Genomic DNA, 15,881 nt, shown 5'->3' on the forward strand with positions numbered 1-15,881 from the left:
ACGCTTGGGTGGCTTAGGTTCTTCCTCCCTTTGTGGTGTACACAAGCTTTAGTAGAAACAGGAGTAGTGCCATATCTTTTCTTAATAAGGAGGATTTTCCATTGTGATTACGACATCATTTGGCTAGGTAATATTTTTTATTACTCCTCTTAAATGTTGTTTGTATTAAAATAACCAAGGTGATCCATGAGTGGTGGCATGGCATGGTACATTTAAAATTTTTATTTTTCGCTGTATATGATAATTGTTATCTATGAGTTTCATGCCATTCTAGCAATGGTATCAGAGCCTCCCTTGGCTCATTTTAATACAAACGATGTCTCATTGTTGTTGATTAAATGTTTATATTTGATATGAGCTGTTTGGGTTTAAGCTAGTAAGGATTTAAAATTTTTTAAAATCTGTTTGGCAATTGTTTCAATTTTCTTGATAAATTTAATTAGTGAATTTTAAATCTTAATTGTGATATACTAATATGAGTTTTAGTGTCTTGATTTTCCTAGATTAGAAGTGCTTAAGATGCACAAATTAAATTCGTAAAATCATATTCAAGTTCATGATATTTTGGTGTAGTTTAAGAGGCAAAATTCGATTCTGTCCAGCATTTGTTATGGTTTAGTTTTTAGTATTAAAAAGGCATCTAATGACCTTGAAAAACTTTAGAAAAATCATTAAAGCAATGTACTTTGGAATAGTTCCAAGAGGGATTGCTGGCCAAAGGTGAATGGTGGTACATTAGCCACAATGTACTTTGAAAGAGTTCAAATATTGCCAAAATTCAAAGTTCAAAAATCAAGGAATTTGATCTCTAAGATTTTGGCATTGTCAATGCCACCTAAGCAACTGAAAAGTTGACTGTGTCCAGCAGACATAGGTCACAGTTTTTGAATTTTTTGGGCAACTTATCTATATCCAAAAATTATAAAAAATTAATATGGAAAGGCTCCATATGTTGGCTGACCATAAAAAAAATTGAGGATTAAATTCTCTGATTTGGAGTCGCTCTAAAGCATAGAACTATAACTGCACCATTGCTACCAGTAGTAACAAAAAGTCATTTCCTCTAATTGAGGATTGCTTCATTAAGATTGTGAGACCTCGACCTCTATAGACTCGTAATTAGAAGTAGACGCGATAACATAAACTAAGGGTAATTTCGTCATTTCCTCTAATAAGCTCCCAAAAGAAGGTTTTCTAATATTTTTAAGGTCTAAGTGGGCATAAGAACCAAATGAATGATGTATAATGATGAAAACACGAAGAAAACTAGAAGTGACAATAATTTTCACATTAGGGGCAAAATGGTCATTTTGCACCTCGAGTCAAAGATTCTAAGTTTTGTGAACTCGAGTACTTTTAGACTATTATGGACCTTGTCTTTGTGTTAAAAGAGTGAAAAATTGCAAATGGGAAGGGAGGAAGACAAGTGGCCTTGTTAAGGGCATTTCGGTAATTAAGTAAAGTTGGATAAACTTTGACTATAAAGATCTCATTTTTTTCCAGCAGCTTCTTCATCTCTCCAACAACTTCTTCTTCTTCTTCCTCCCATCTCACGTTTCTTTCATCCTCCATGAAAGCTTCTCTCAAAGCTTTCATTACCTTCCCAAGCTAACCTTAAATTTCATGCTTTTGTGCACTTTTTCATAGAACCTTTGTGCTCTTTCATTCTCTCACTTTAAAACCCTTGGAGAGTCTTACTTCCATACTTTCTCTCACTAGCTAGGTGTTTTAGAGAGGGAAAGAGGGAGCTTCTATAATAACTTGAAAATTTTTGGAAAGAAATTCAATTACAAAACTACCAAGGTTCCAACGAAGCCCTATTGCCCCATTTGGACCATTAAAGGAAGTTGGAGTTGGGTAACCATTTAACAAATACCGGTGAGTGAACTTGCATTTCAAAATGTTTTGAGAAGTGCTTACATGTTTAAATGAATCATTTGAAAGTTCATTTGTTTTTGCTTTAAAAATATACCTGGGGAACAAGCCTTTGGTAAAATATTTATATCTTGTGAAAATGTGCCATATAAATGGTTCCTGTGTTATCATATTGTATGGATATGTATATTTTGCATTGGTTGTTCTTTTTGGTGTGATAATGATGACCCAGCTATGAGCATGTGGGAGTGCACATGTGCTGATGATGACCTAGCTATGTGTGATGTAGGAGTGCACATGAGCTGATGATGACCCGGCCATGTGCGAGTAGGGAGTGCACATGAGCTGAGTGTGGAGGGATGGTATGCATGATAGTGTATGTATATATATCAATGTTATAGAAAGTTTATGAAAATGTTTGTGATTGTATAGCATGATGAATCTTGAAAATTTCCCATTTACTTGAAAAAATGATACAGCACCAAATGGATGTTTAGTGCAAAAGAGGTTCCTTTTTATCTAAGTGCTCTACTTCTCGTTGTAGCGAGAAACATTCTGTTTTACTACTTGAAACTTGCTGCAGCGAGAAACATTCTATTTAGTCGCTTGAAACTCGCTGCAGCGAGAAACTTTCTGTTTTGCCTCTTGAATCTCGCTGCAGGGAGAAACTTTCTATCCTACATGCTCCCTTGTTTGGTTGCTGCCGCATTTTCCATTTCATTAACACCATAGTTGATCATGGACTCCCAACATTAAGGAATTTATTTAATTAAGTTTGAAATGAGGGGTTTTAGAGAGAAACCCTCCGTCAGTTGGGAAACCCTTGGCCAGCTGATAATTTGAGCCCAAATTTTGTTGTAGCGAAAATTCATTCTCGCTCCAGCGTAATGCCTTTTCGTTGCAACGAGGACCCGTTGTTTCATTTGACTTGCTTGAATGTTACTAAAGCTTTCATTCTTTAAATCCTTTGTTATGCATGGATCCTTCATCATCAAGTGATTTACCAACTAAGGGTTTAATGAGGGATTTTAATAAGAACTAAACTAAATTGCATTGTTTGGAAAATAAATGCATAATGATTTCTTTAAACTTTCCTTCTCATTTTCTTGTTCCCTTCTTATGTTCACTCATTGAGTTGTACTCACCATTTTCAACTTCATGTTTTCAGATCAGGAGGCAGTTGGAACTTAGGTCGAGGTGTGCACATAGTTTCATCTCCTTGGTAGGTGTCTTGCCATTTTGTAGTTGCACCTTCACCTTGGTCACTCCGTTGGAAGTCCAAAGTCATTTTTGTTTGTAAATACGTACATGTGATGTAAAGTACTAAGATGTATGCCTTAGACCATATACGTATATTTTGATTGGTAAAGCCACCATAAATGGCAATGGCTAATGTTATTTTGGGCTAATATAAATGAAGTTCTTGATTGTTATAACTTACTATTAAAGTACTTCAGGGTTGAGATTATGAGATGCAAATATAGGAATAGTTAACGGGATGATGAGCAGGATTATATAAATAGGCTTGCTTGGGCTTAGTGGACTATGTCCATTAAGTCCATGCGCCGGTCATGGCCTGGAAATTGGGTTGTGACATAGATAAATTACCATGTGAAGTATTAAGATGAATAATTTGTTGACTAAAGTCAACTACTAAGAAATAAAGAAGACAAGAGATTAAGCTTTGTTAAAGGCTAAGGAAAAAGTGAGTGAAAGGTTAGGTGAATGTATGAGACATCGACAAGGGATGTCAATACCAAGTGATGAAATTGTGAATGAAGGATTACAAGGGTGGCATAGCAAATGAGTTTAAACAAAGTATCGCCATGCGGATTTATAAATCTTGTCTTGCCTTAGTTGAATGAAAGGGATTAGTAACAACACAAGGCTAATTATGTGGCATACTAGAAACCTATGAATATAAACTGAGGATTGAATAGATGAGTATGCATTTTTATATCTTGGAGAATAAGTGCATGTCTTTGGAATGATATGCTCAGGATGTTAAAGATCAAATAATTGACTAAGTGTTTAAAGAATGCATGAACATCCTTGAGAAGGAATTACCAATCATACGTGGCTAGTATAATATGTGTGATTTTGAAACTTGCTAAGGAGCCTAATGGCTAACCCACGAATTAAGTGATCATATGCGGTGAGACATAAGTTTAAGATAGGTATCCCCAAGGAAATACTCAAGAGGAGTTTTGCCATGGATCTTGTGGAAGCAAGCATTAAGTTATGTTGTTACAAAAGGGAAGTCGTAAGCTGAAAGTGATACTCACATTGACATTGAGAGGTACTTGAGAAAAACCTTGTTTCAAGTCTTGTAATTACAAGTACAAATTGTAAATTGGCCAAGGGAGAATGACGTTATATTAGTATGAAAGAATAGAGCAAAAGATGATTGAAGGTAATCTTGATAATGAAGTCAGATAATGAAAACCTCCTAATGTATGATTGGAATTTGGAAATGCACGTGGCATGTAGGATTCGAATGAGTCTACTTCTTAAGTGACTAATTAATATCGAAATGCAATAAGGATATAATATATTTATATATGTTAAAGGTATGAAAGATAACCGAGGAATAGGGATGGCTTTTAGGAATTGTGGTATTGTATAAGATGCAATGATCCCATAAAGATGAATCTTTGAAGGATCAATGAGATCATAAAGCACAAATGGAGGCTGGATTGCAATTTAATGAAAATGACAATTGGCAAGTGAGATGTGGTTAACAACATTGTGATGCAATGATATATAGTACGATAAAACTTAAGCATATAATTGGAAATGATATAAATGATATGAAGTTATGCATAGGCATAATTAGAATTCGTATGGATTACGTAAGAGATAACTTGTGGTAAGATGCAAGTTGAATGGTAAATTAAACAACTAAAAAGGGGCAATCTGAAATTGACTATACCTCAATGTTCATAAATTTAACATGAAAATGTTGACATATACTATCAGAATTATTATATTGAATCTTGGTTATGGATGGGAATGAATAAAGGGAAATTAGCCAAAGGCACTTGAACACAAGGATTCCCACACATAATAGGGAATGTTGACGCTTAAAGGTACGTGTACATACGTATGTGTGGAGTTAGTAATTTGAGATTTAAACTTTATGTATTTGATGAGTTGTATAGATAGTACAATGATAAGAAATCCCATTAGAAGTTGAGCTATGATGATATACAAAATTTTTGAGAAACAGTCAAAGAAATGATATTAAAGAAATGTAATCGATAGCATGGTTAAGCCTTACAAGATGGACTAATATGATTAAGAAGATTTAAGTGGCATAAATGCAAGATAAACCTGAAGTATGTGGGAATAATTGAAGGCATTAACCTTCCCCAATGTTGAGCATACGTACAAGAATAAATATGGTATGTTTATAATGCTGCAGGCTACATAATACTGAATGAGGACAAGATGAATGAATGAATGTCGAGAAGTTTGGCAAGAACTGAAGTAATAAGATGGTGATTAGGTATACATAAGTAAGTATAATATATGATTGAAATAGGTATGATTGAGATGAAGTTATGGTTTAAATTTAATGATGGTGATAGAGACATACTCGACATTTTAATATAAGAGATAATGATTGTGAAGGGTACCACTGATTTGATTCTAAAAGATGATAATAGACATAAGTGAAGTATTCTATTCGAACTGGAGGTAAACGAGGTGAATAACTCAAAATTCCCTACAAAGGGAGGAATGGAATAAGATCATAGAGTAAGATTGATAACCCGACACTGAAATAAATTTGAGGACGAATTCTATTTGAGTGGGGGAGTCTGTAATACCCTGTACTTCGATATTGTCACGACCTAAATTCTGGGTCATGACCGGTACATGGGCCCAATGGACGTAGTCCACTAAGCCCAAGCAAGCCTATTAATCTGACATGTTCATCATTCCTTCATAAACTGCTAAGTCACATTTCATAACTTAGGATCAAAATAATATAAAACATTTGTCACTTCATACTGGCATACTAAACAAGTGTATATACATTATCTACAACATGTATCTTAATAATTTACATTAGGTTTGTCTATACACAACAAAAGAATACTTGACTTCCAGCGGAGGGACTTGGACGAATGTACAGCTACTGAATGTCGAGACACCTACCAAAAGATGGATACAAGTCTACAAGGACACCTCGTCTTAGTTACCGGCTGCCTCGTGATCTGAAAACATGAAGTTGAAAACGATGAGTATAAACCCAGTTAGTGAACAAGGAAGGGAATACGCAACCATAAGGGAAAATTTAAAATCATGATGCACTTGTTTTAAAACAATGCAATTTAATTTCATTCATATTGAAAACCCTTCATTAAACCCTTAAATAATTAATCACTTGGTAATGATGAACCCATACATATCAAATAATTTGAAAAATGAAGGCTTCAGTGATACACAAGCAAGTCAAATGTGACAACGAATCTTCGCTGCAGCGAGAATGCCTTTCTGCTGCAGCGACGTTGGGATTAAGTTATTAGCCGAATAAGGGTTCCTCAACTGACCGAGGGTTTCTCACCAAACCTACTCATTTTAAACTTAATTCACTTATTCCTTAATGTCGGAAGTCCAAGCTCAACTATGGTACCAAAGAAATGGAAAATGGAGCAGCAACCGAACCAAAGAGGAAACAAAACAGAAAGTTTTTCGCTGTAGAGAGAATGAATCTTGCTGCAGTGAAATTTTGGTCCCAGAACAGAATGTTTCTCGCTGCAGCGAGAAGCTACAGTACCTTTCTTGCTGCAGCGAGAATGCATTTTCGCTACAACAAGAACCAAACTGGTGAGGCTCTCAAAAACCGGAGAGTTTCTCGCTGCAGCGAAAATGAATCTCACTGTAGCGATAATCAGAACATCAAGAAAAAAATGTCCTTTTCCCTTAAAACAAAGCCATCCTGCTAAATAACAAAAGCAACATGTAACACATGCAAACTCCCAAATTTCAACAAATCAAATGCTCACACTTTTGCATCTCAACCATATACCATATATGTATATATATTAATCATCATGTACACCATCCCGTCATCATCATGCACATCATCCCATCATCCCCAACTCATGCGCACTCCCTACTCGCACATGGCTAGGTCATCACCAGGTTATGCGCACTCCCTACTCGCACATAACCGGGTCATCATCGACTTATGCCCACTCCTTACTTGCACATAGCCGAGTCGATGTCATTACACAACAATGTATTCATATATATATATCAACATAATGTGGTAGTGCATGAATCAATAATAGTCACATGTCACAACATGGAGACAATTTATCAAAAGCTTGTTCTCAAGGCACTTGTTTTTATGAAAAGCTAGATAATCCATTCAAATGTTTGGCAAATACATTATATCCCCAAAACAAGTTTTGAATGCAGTTCACTCACCGATTTATTGTTGAGCCTTTAGTTGACTCTAATTCCCTTAATGATCCAATTGGGGTGATGGGGCTTCGTTAAAACCTAAAATCACATTAGCATCAGTAATAGGTCAATTCACATACTATAAACCCTAAAAGCTATCTCTTAGCTAGCTTTCAATTGCCACATTAATGGCTATCTATGTTCACTATCTTAATCATTATAAAATGAATGAACATCCTCAACAATAAAATAGCTTATAATCTCAATTACTAGCCATTATCCACAGCTAAAAATCAAACTTGGTTCATCACTCACCCTAAGGTTTCTTTGTGGTTGAATTCTCTTCTAATAGCTTCCAAACAAATGCGGTAAGTCTCTATTTCTCTCTTTAAAATGCCCAACTAGTGAGAGAAAGTATGAAAATAAGATTTATCAAGGGTTTTTGAAATGAGAGAGTGAAAGAATACAAGGTTCTAGTCAAAAGGGCTCAAAGGTATGAAAACTAAAGCTAGAGAGAGAAAATTATGTAAGCTCCATATCAAGCTTCCATGGAGGTTGTAAGCAATGTGAGATGGAAGAAGAAGAAGAAGACAAGCTACTGGAAATTCAAGAAGCTGCTGGAAGGAGAAGATATTTATAGCCCAAGCTTATCCATTCCCTTGAAATTACCAAATTACCCATCCACAAATTAGCTTATTCTCCTTCAATCTTTTATGCAATCTTTTTGCTCTTTTGACACTAGGACAAGGTCCATAGTGGTCTAGACATGCTTGGGTTCATGAAAACTTAAAATTCTAACCCGAGGTGAAAAATGACCATTTTGCCCCTATAGTGAAAGTCATCAAAATTTTGATTTCCTTTCCATTTTACCCTTAATTTCACCATCCATTTATGCCTTAGGCTTACTTAGGCCATAATATTGTTTAAAAATCTTACTTTTATGGGCTTACTAAGGAAATGACAAAATTACCCCTAATCAAGGATATCGCGTATACTTCCCTTTACGAGTCTATAAAGGTCAAGGTCTCATAGATATGGTGCCTAATAAAGCTTATCGGATGCCAATTGAGGTTAATTAGAATGTTTAAAAGTGATGAAGGTTGAAAGGAATAGTTTGGAATAAAATATTTTGCACGTGAAGAAATAACAATTAAATAATAATATTTTTATTGAGGATGAATTAACAAGATAAAAAGCGATTTGGAAGTGAATCAGGGCATAATAAGATATTTTGGGTACCAAGGAGACAAATGGAGAATTTTAGAATAAAATAATAATTTATTAATAAAATAATATTAAAATATTAATATTTTATTCAATGTCGAAATTTTGCATGAAGAATGAGTATATGGTCAATCTAAGTGGGGGAGAAGAAGAACAAGGAAATTTTGGAAATAAATGACGTTAATGGGGCTCGCGTGTCTTTATTAAATAAAGCTAACGCGGGTAAGCAAATATTCAAATATTGCGGTGATACCGCGTTGAAGCATAAACTTGACATTTTATTGGTACAAGTGTTAAGGAAGAAAAATGGAAAGAAATTGGAATTAAAATATTGTGGGAGGATACAATTAAAAAGGGTGAAAACCTTGGAGGGCAAAATGGTAAGTTTGCCATTAGTTTGGTCAAAGCTTCCAAAGGAAGATTTGACTCTTCATCCTCATCAAATGACCGGTTCTTATCTTCACCAAAAGATATTTTCTTCTTCTTCCTTACCCACCCAACGCCATTTTCTCCCTCCACCATGAAAAAATCAATTTTTTTTCATTTTCTTTTCTTTGTTTTCTTTTCCTTTCCTTTGTTTTCGTACTTCTTTCTTCTCCTAACTTTTTGGGCACCAAACCTGCAGCTTCAAACACTATTTTCTAGCACAACCAAACCCTAGGAGAGAGAAGGAAAAATCTCTCTTTCTTTCATTTATTTTCTATTTCTACCTCACCATCACTAACAATTGAATTCTCAACTTTAAATCTCCATTTTAAGGCTAAAAGGTATATATTTTCAACTCTTGAAATTTATGGATTTATGGGTTATATTTTCATATTTTATTTCCTAATTTCTTCAAATTCTTTTTCTTGAAAATATTAGGTTTTTGTTGATCTTTATGCCTCCAAGGTCACCAAGGTAAAGAACCTTTAAATTGGAATAGTTGATATGATGGGTTTGAGAATTAGACTAGAATTCTAGGTTAAAAATTAGGTTAGAAAGTAGTTTATCAAGTGTATGCCTATTAGAATTATTAAGTTTAAATTATGATATATTTGAAGCTATTATTATTTATTGGCAATTATAGGTTTCAATGGTATTTCGGGACTACCTGGATTAAGATCTTGTGGGTGCTAGTCTTCTTAGGTGACATTGCTAAAGTGAGTGAAATTGCATTTAAAAATGTTTTGGGATAAATGCACATGTGTTCGAATGAATCATTTGAAAACTTTATTTGCCTTTGCTTTAAAATGTGCTTGGGAACAAGCCCTTGATGAAATGTCTTTACGTTGTGAAATTGTGCAATGTGATTAACTCATGTGTTCCTATATTATGCGATATGTAGGTTATGCTTTGAATGATAATATTGTCTGATAATTGTAACCGTGCATGTGCGGTGTGGGAGTGCACATGAGCTAATGGCCGGTGGGTGATGATTCTAGCTATATGCAGTGTGGGAGTGCACATGAACTGATGACCGGTGGGTGATGATTCTAGCTATATGAGAGTGCACATGAGTTGATGACCGGTGGATGATGATTCCAGCTATGTGCAGTGTGGGAGTGCACATGAGCTGATGAGCCGGTAGTTGTATACATGTTTACACATATCATAGAAATGTTAGAGAAAATACTAAGTGATTGCAATGAATGTTGAATGTTGAAATTGTTAATTGTTTCCAAATTGATTTTCAATTCAACAAAAAAAAAAACTCTCTGTCTTGCTTGTCTTGCTCGGATATTTATTGTGGTTTTCACTTTCGATTTCATTATGGATCATGGATCCTTCAACAATAAAGGGTTAAATAACCAAAGGTTGAATTAAGGGGCTTTATAAGAAATTAAGCTAAATTGCATTGTTTTTAACATAAGTGCATCATGTTTTCTACAACTTTCCTTGTTGTTTGCTTGTTCCCTTCTTATGTTCACTCACTAGGTTTATACTTATTCTTTTCAACTTCGTGTTTTAGCTTTCAGATTCGAAGGTAGTTGAATCCTAGGTAAAGGTGCTTCCTCTTGTTCATCGTACGGTAGGTTTACCAAGACACTCCATGATAGTACCCACGCTAGAGTCACTCCACTGATAGTCAAGGTCTTTTGTATGTGTATATGGTTATTTAAATGTAATTCGTGAGATTTGTTGTAAACACTATATGTTTGGTTTGCATGATAATGTCGCCATAAGTTGGCAAATGGTAATATTATTTTGTGAATGGTATATGTTCATTTACCATGATTTATTCTTGAGAAGAAATTATTTTTGAAAATTATGAATTAAGAACTTTAGAGGTAAATGAGGAACAAAAGGTCTAATGAACAAGTTTTCATTGAAAGGCTTGCTTGGGCCTGTGAAACCTATACCTTCACAGACGTGTTATGGAGGTAGACACGATTACATAGATTAGGGGTAATTTTGTCATTTTCCTTGTTGAGCTCCTAGAAGTGGGTTTTCTAATATTATTAAGGCCTAAGTAGGCCTAAGGAATAAATGAATGATGTATATAATAATGAAATAAGTGAAGAAAATAAAAATAATGATAATTTCCATGATAAGGGTAAAATGGTCATTTTGGGTCTCAGGTCTAAATTTCTAGGTTTACATGAACTCAAGTACCTCTAATCTATTGTGAACCTTTTCTCAATGTTAAAAGAGTAAAACGTTTGAGCCAAAGGAAAGAAGAAGGCAAAGTCAACTATGCAATGGCATTTTGTAAATAAGTGGAACTTTAGTCAACTATAGGATAAATATAAAATTTTTTCAACACTTTCTCCTCACTACTAGCAGCTTCTTCTTCTTCGGTAATGTCGACATTGAAGAATGAGCTTCATTTTGTAGAGATAACAATCCCTTCTAGGGGCAATGTCCTTAAGTCTATAGGTTTTGTTGTGATGGTAGCTTTCTTTCTAGCAGTCGGTCATTTTCCATCTTCTATGGAAGTCATCCCTTGAAACCTCCATAAGTTTCTCAAAGGAACTTCAATTCTCATGCTTTGATACACTTTTCATAGGATTTTTCACGCTCTTTCACTTCTACACCTCAAGAACCCTCAAAAGTCTTTCCTCAATATTTTCTCTCATTAGTTGGACATTTTAGAGAGAGAGAGAGACTTTTCATAATAGCTTGAGGAAAATTCTTGAAAAGGAATTCAAGTACAAATTCACCAAGGTGAGTATTGAGTTAGGGTTGATTTTTAGGTTGTTGATGATGGTCAATAATTAAATTATAGATTGTTTTATTTCTGAAGGTTATTTATTTATTTCTAGTGTGACTAGAGTGGTGTGAATAAATAGCTAATCAAATGGTAATTGAAAGCTAGTTAGGAATAACTAGCAAAACTTGATTTAGGAAAATAGCTTTTGGAATAATATTCATGTTAATTGAGTTGGTGTGATGCTATTGTGTGTGATAGGTTCCAACGAGACCCCACATCTCCACTTGGAGCATTAGTGGAAGTTAGAGTGGATTAAAGAACCAACAGAGACAAGTGAGTGAACTTGCATCTAAATTGTTTTGGGAAATGCATATGTGTTTGAATGAATCATTTGAAAATTTTATTTGCTTTTACTTTAAAATATACCTGGGGAACAAGCCCTTGATGAAATGTTCTTATATTGTGAAATGTGCAATGTGATTAGTTCACGTGTTCCCACATTATGTTGATGTGTATGTTATGCATTAAATGGTATTATTGTGTGATAATCTTAATTGTGCGTGTGCAGTGTGGGAGTGCAAATGACGGTGCCAGTAGTGTGCGGTGTGGGAGTGCACACGCCTATGATTTATGCCATGTGCGGTGTGGGAGAGTACATGATGCTGATGATGATATTGTAATGTGCGGTGTGGGGGAGCACATGATGCTGATGATGATATTTATAATGTGCGGTGTGGGAGTGCACATGATGTGTCACAGCCCAATTTTCGGGACATGACCGGCTCATGGACCCAATGGGCATAGCCCACTAAGTTCAAGCAAGCCTATTTGCATAACCTGTTCTTCATTCTATCACATGTTCCTAAAGTCACATTTCATAATTCCAACTCAGAATAATGTTAACCATTGTCAACTCATAGTGGCGTTACCAATCAAAGTATACATATATTGTCTAAGACAAATATCTTAGTAATTTACATCGGGTTTATCTATACACAACAAAAGAGATACTTCACTTCCAGCGGAGTGACCTTGGCAAAGGTATAGCTATTGAATGCCGAGATACCTACCAAGGAGACGAATCTACGAGGACACCTCGACCTAGTTTCCAATTGCCTCTTGATCTGAAAACATGAAGTTGAAAACAGTGAGTATAAACCCAGTGAGTGAACATAAGAAGGGAACAAGCGAAGATAAGGAAAGTTTAAAAAAAATCATGATGCACTTAGATTCAAAAACAATGCAATTTAGTTTAATTCTTATTAAAACCCCTCATTTCAAACTTGATTAACTAATCCCTTGATGTTGAAAATCCCTGATCAACTATGAGGTTAAAGAAGTAGAAAATATGGTAGAAACCAAGCAAGGTAGTAAACATGACAGAAGGATTCTCACTGCAGCGACATTCGGGCCGTAAGAACTCAAGAGTTTCTTGCTGCAATACAATTTAATTTGAAGATAATTAGCAAGATTTGAAGGTTCAACATGCAAGATTTCACATACATTACATCCACCTACTATATTCATAACTTTCTCTTACACATGTATATATACATATATAAACACGAATACCAGCACCTCACTCAGCCAATGTGCACTCCCTACATGTACAAGGCAATATCATCGTGTGCACTCCCTACTCACACACTTCAACATCATCGTGTGCACTCCCTACTCGCACACATCAACATCACTATCCACACTTCTGCACCTCGTCATCACCGACATGTGCATCCCCTACATCGCGCACACGCACTGTTATAGTTATTACACAATATTAACTTTCAATACGCAACATGTATATTTAAAAATCATATAAGGCACAAGGATTCATCATATTGCACACTGACAACATAAAACATTTTAATAAATGCTTGTTCCCATGCATAATAAAATAAAAATCATTCAAACGCTTCGTCCAAATACCAATACATTTCCCAAAATATTTTCAGTGTAAGTTTAGTCATAGTCTCTTTGTTGATTCTTAAATCGACTCCAACACCCACTAATGGTCCGAATGGAGATGTGGGGTCTCATTGGGACCTATCACACCCAATAGCATCACAAATCAACTCAATTCATATACCCATATTTCTAAAAGCTATCTTCTAAATCATGCTCTACTAGTTATTCCTAGCTAGCTTCCAACTACCATTAAGTGGCTATCTATTTTCACCATTCTAGTCACACTAAAATGAATAGACCACCTCAACTACAAAACACTCACAATTGTAGCCACTAGCCATTTTCAACAACTAAAAAAATCAACTCAGTTTCATTACTCACCTTGGTAGCTTTGTAATCGAATTCCTTTTCAAAAGCTTTCAAATTCTTGTGAAAAATCTCTCTTTCTCTCTCTAGAACTTCTAACTAGTGAGAGAAAGTATTAAGGAAAGGCTTTTGAGGGTTTTAAGGTGAAATAGTAAGAGAGCACAAAGGACTTTGCGAAAAGGTGCACAAAAGCATGAAAATTGGAGTTAACTTGAGAAAATCTATGGAGGTTTCAAAGCAAGCTCCCATGGAAGGTAAGAAAACGTGAGAAAGGAATAAGAAGAAGAAGAAGTTGCTGGAAATTTGAAGAACTTGCTAGAAACTTAGATATTTATGCCTTATGTTTATCCATTTTTCTCACATAATTACCAAAATGCCCTTAACAAGGTCATTTTGTCTTTCCATTGCCTTTATACAATCTTTTTACTTCTTTGACACTAAGACAAGGTCCATAATAGTCTAGAAATACTTGGGTTCATGAAAACTTAAAAATTTCTACTCAAGATGCAAAATGACCATTTTGCCCCTACCATGAAAATTATCGATATTTCTATCTTCTTCATTCATTTTACCATAATTCATTTATTCCTTAGGTCTATTTAGACCTTAATAACATTTGAAAGCTACTTCCAAGAGCTCACCATGAGAAATGATGAAATTGCCCCTAGTCCGTGTTATCGCGTCTACTCCTAGTTAAGTGTCTATGGAGGTCGAGGTTTCACAGGTTCACTTTCGAATCACCTTTTTGACTCAATAATTAACCTCAATTGGCATCCGTAAGCTTTATTAGCCACCATATCAAAGTACGGGGTACTACAATCTCCCCTACTTAAAATGAATTGATCCTCGAATTCAAATCAGAGTAGAGTGAATAGTCAAAGTTCTAAAATTTTGCCACGTCACTTTTGTCGAGCATTCTTAACATAAGATCTTGGTTTATGCATTATATCGACTTCCAATCTTTATAAAAAACTTGACAATGTCATAATACATTTAATCATGGGTACTACTCTTGTTGGATCAAAACAATATCATTCTTCATCTTATGTAGAGAATTCAAATATGCTATTAATTCTGATCACACCTCAATCAAATCATCCTTAAATCATCAATTGTGCATGTTTACTTAAGCATCCACAATTCCTCTACCTTGATCTTTTATCAAACCTTCCCACATTCAAGCATTTCATAATATATAAGGGTCAAAACACGCTTTATTTGTTTCAGATATATTTAACATCATGGATGATTCAAGTATAATAACCAGTAGTAACCATATTCCCAAAAACAAATTCCAATACTTCATGATCGAGTGCTTACTAGATAAATCTCAACTTATACCACTAGGCATTTTAATAAACCATGACATCCCACATACCTTTTTATGATCTTAACCAATCTCTTTAATCAATAACTCAACCTTTAAAGGTTAAAGTTGCTCAAAATTTTTCCTTTAAAGTTCCTTTCCTAGTCTCGTCTTGATTATTAATCATTTCTATATTTCCAATGTCATAGCTAATTTGTTCGTCATCAACCACATATAACATATCTAACTTGATATTCCTCAAATTTACTCCAAATGTCAAATCTCATTGCCTCATTAGTTTATCAATCTGAGGATGAAATTAGACATTGATCTTTCCTAAAGTACAGTTTAAAATCAAGGAATCATTTACTAACCTTTCCGAAATTAACTTCTTTAGCCCGTTTTACCTTAGAAAATTAAATCCATAATCATTCATTTTGAATCATGGGCTTTATGCCAATCAAGGCAGATTTTACACTTTTACTTTCATGAATTCAAATGCACACCTTCAGGCATAAGCTATAAACTTTTCCCCAAATCTTTATATATAAAAACTATATATTGGAGCTATACCAAAACTGATACATCTTTTTCCATTGCTCCTTAGGATGTTAAATTCATGTCATACTTCTCTATTTGTTTACTTCATAATAGCCT

The 15,881-nt window shown here is 34.8% G+C and overlaps 1 long non-coding RNA gene across 2 annotated transcripts; it reads left to right on the forward strand.

Annotated features, from left to right (window-relative positions):
* On the forward strand, positions 9,024-10,680 carry LOC108663723. Of its 2 annotated transcripts, none has more exons than XR_001929734.1 (3): positions 9,024-9,281; positions 9,379-9,414; positions 10,466-10,680. It is a non-coding gene; the product is annotated as an uncharacterized LOC108663723 (long non-coding RNA). The 2 variants fall into 2 exon arrangements; XR_001929735.1 differs by lacking the exon at positions 10,466-10,680 and adding an exon at positions 9,584-9,623.

The sequence above is a fragment of the Theobroma cacao genome, chromosome 10 (assembly GCF_000208745.1).
Source record: "Theobroma cacao cultivar B97-61/B2 chromosome 10, Criollo_cocoa_genome_V2, whole genome shotgun sequence".
Taxonomy (NCBI): Eukaryota; Viridiplantae; Streptophyta; class Magnoliopsida; order Malvales; family Malvaceae; genus Theobroma; species Theobroma cacao.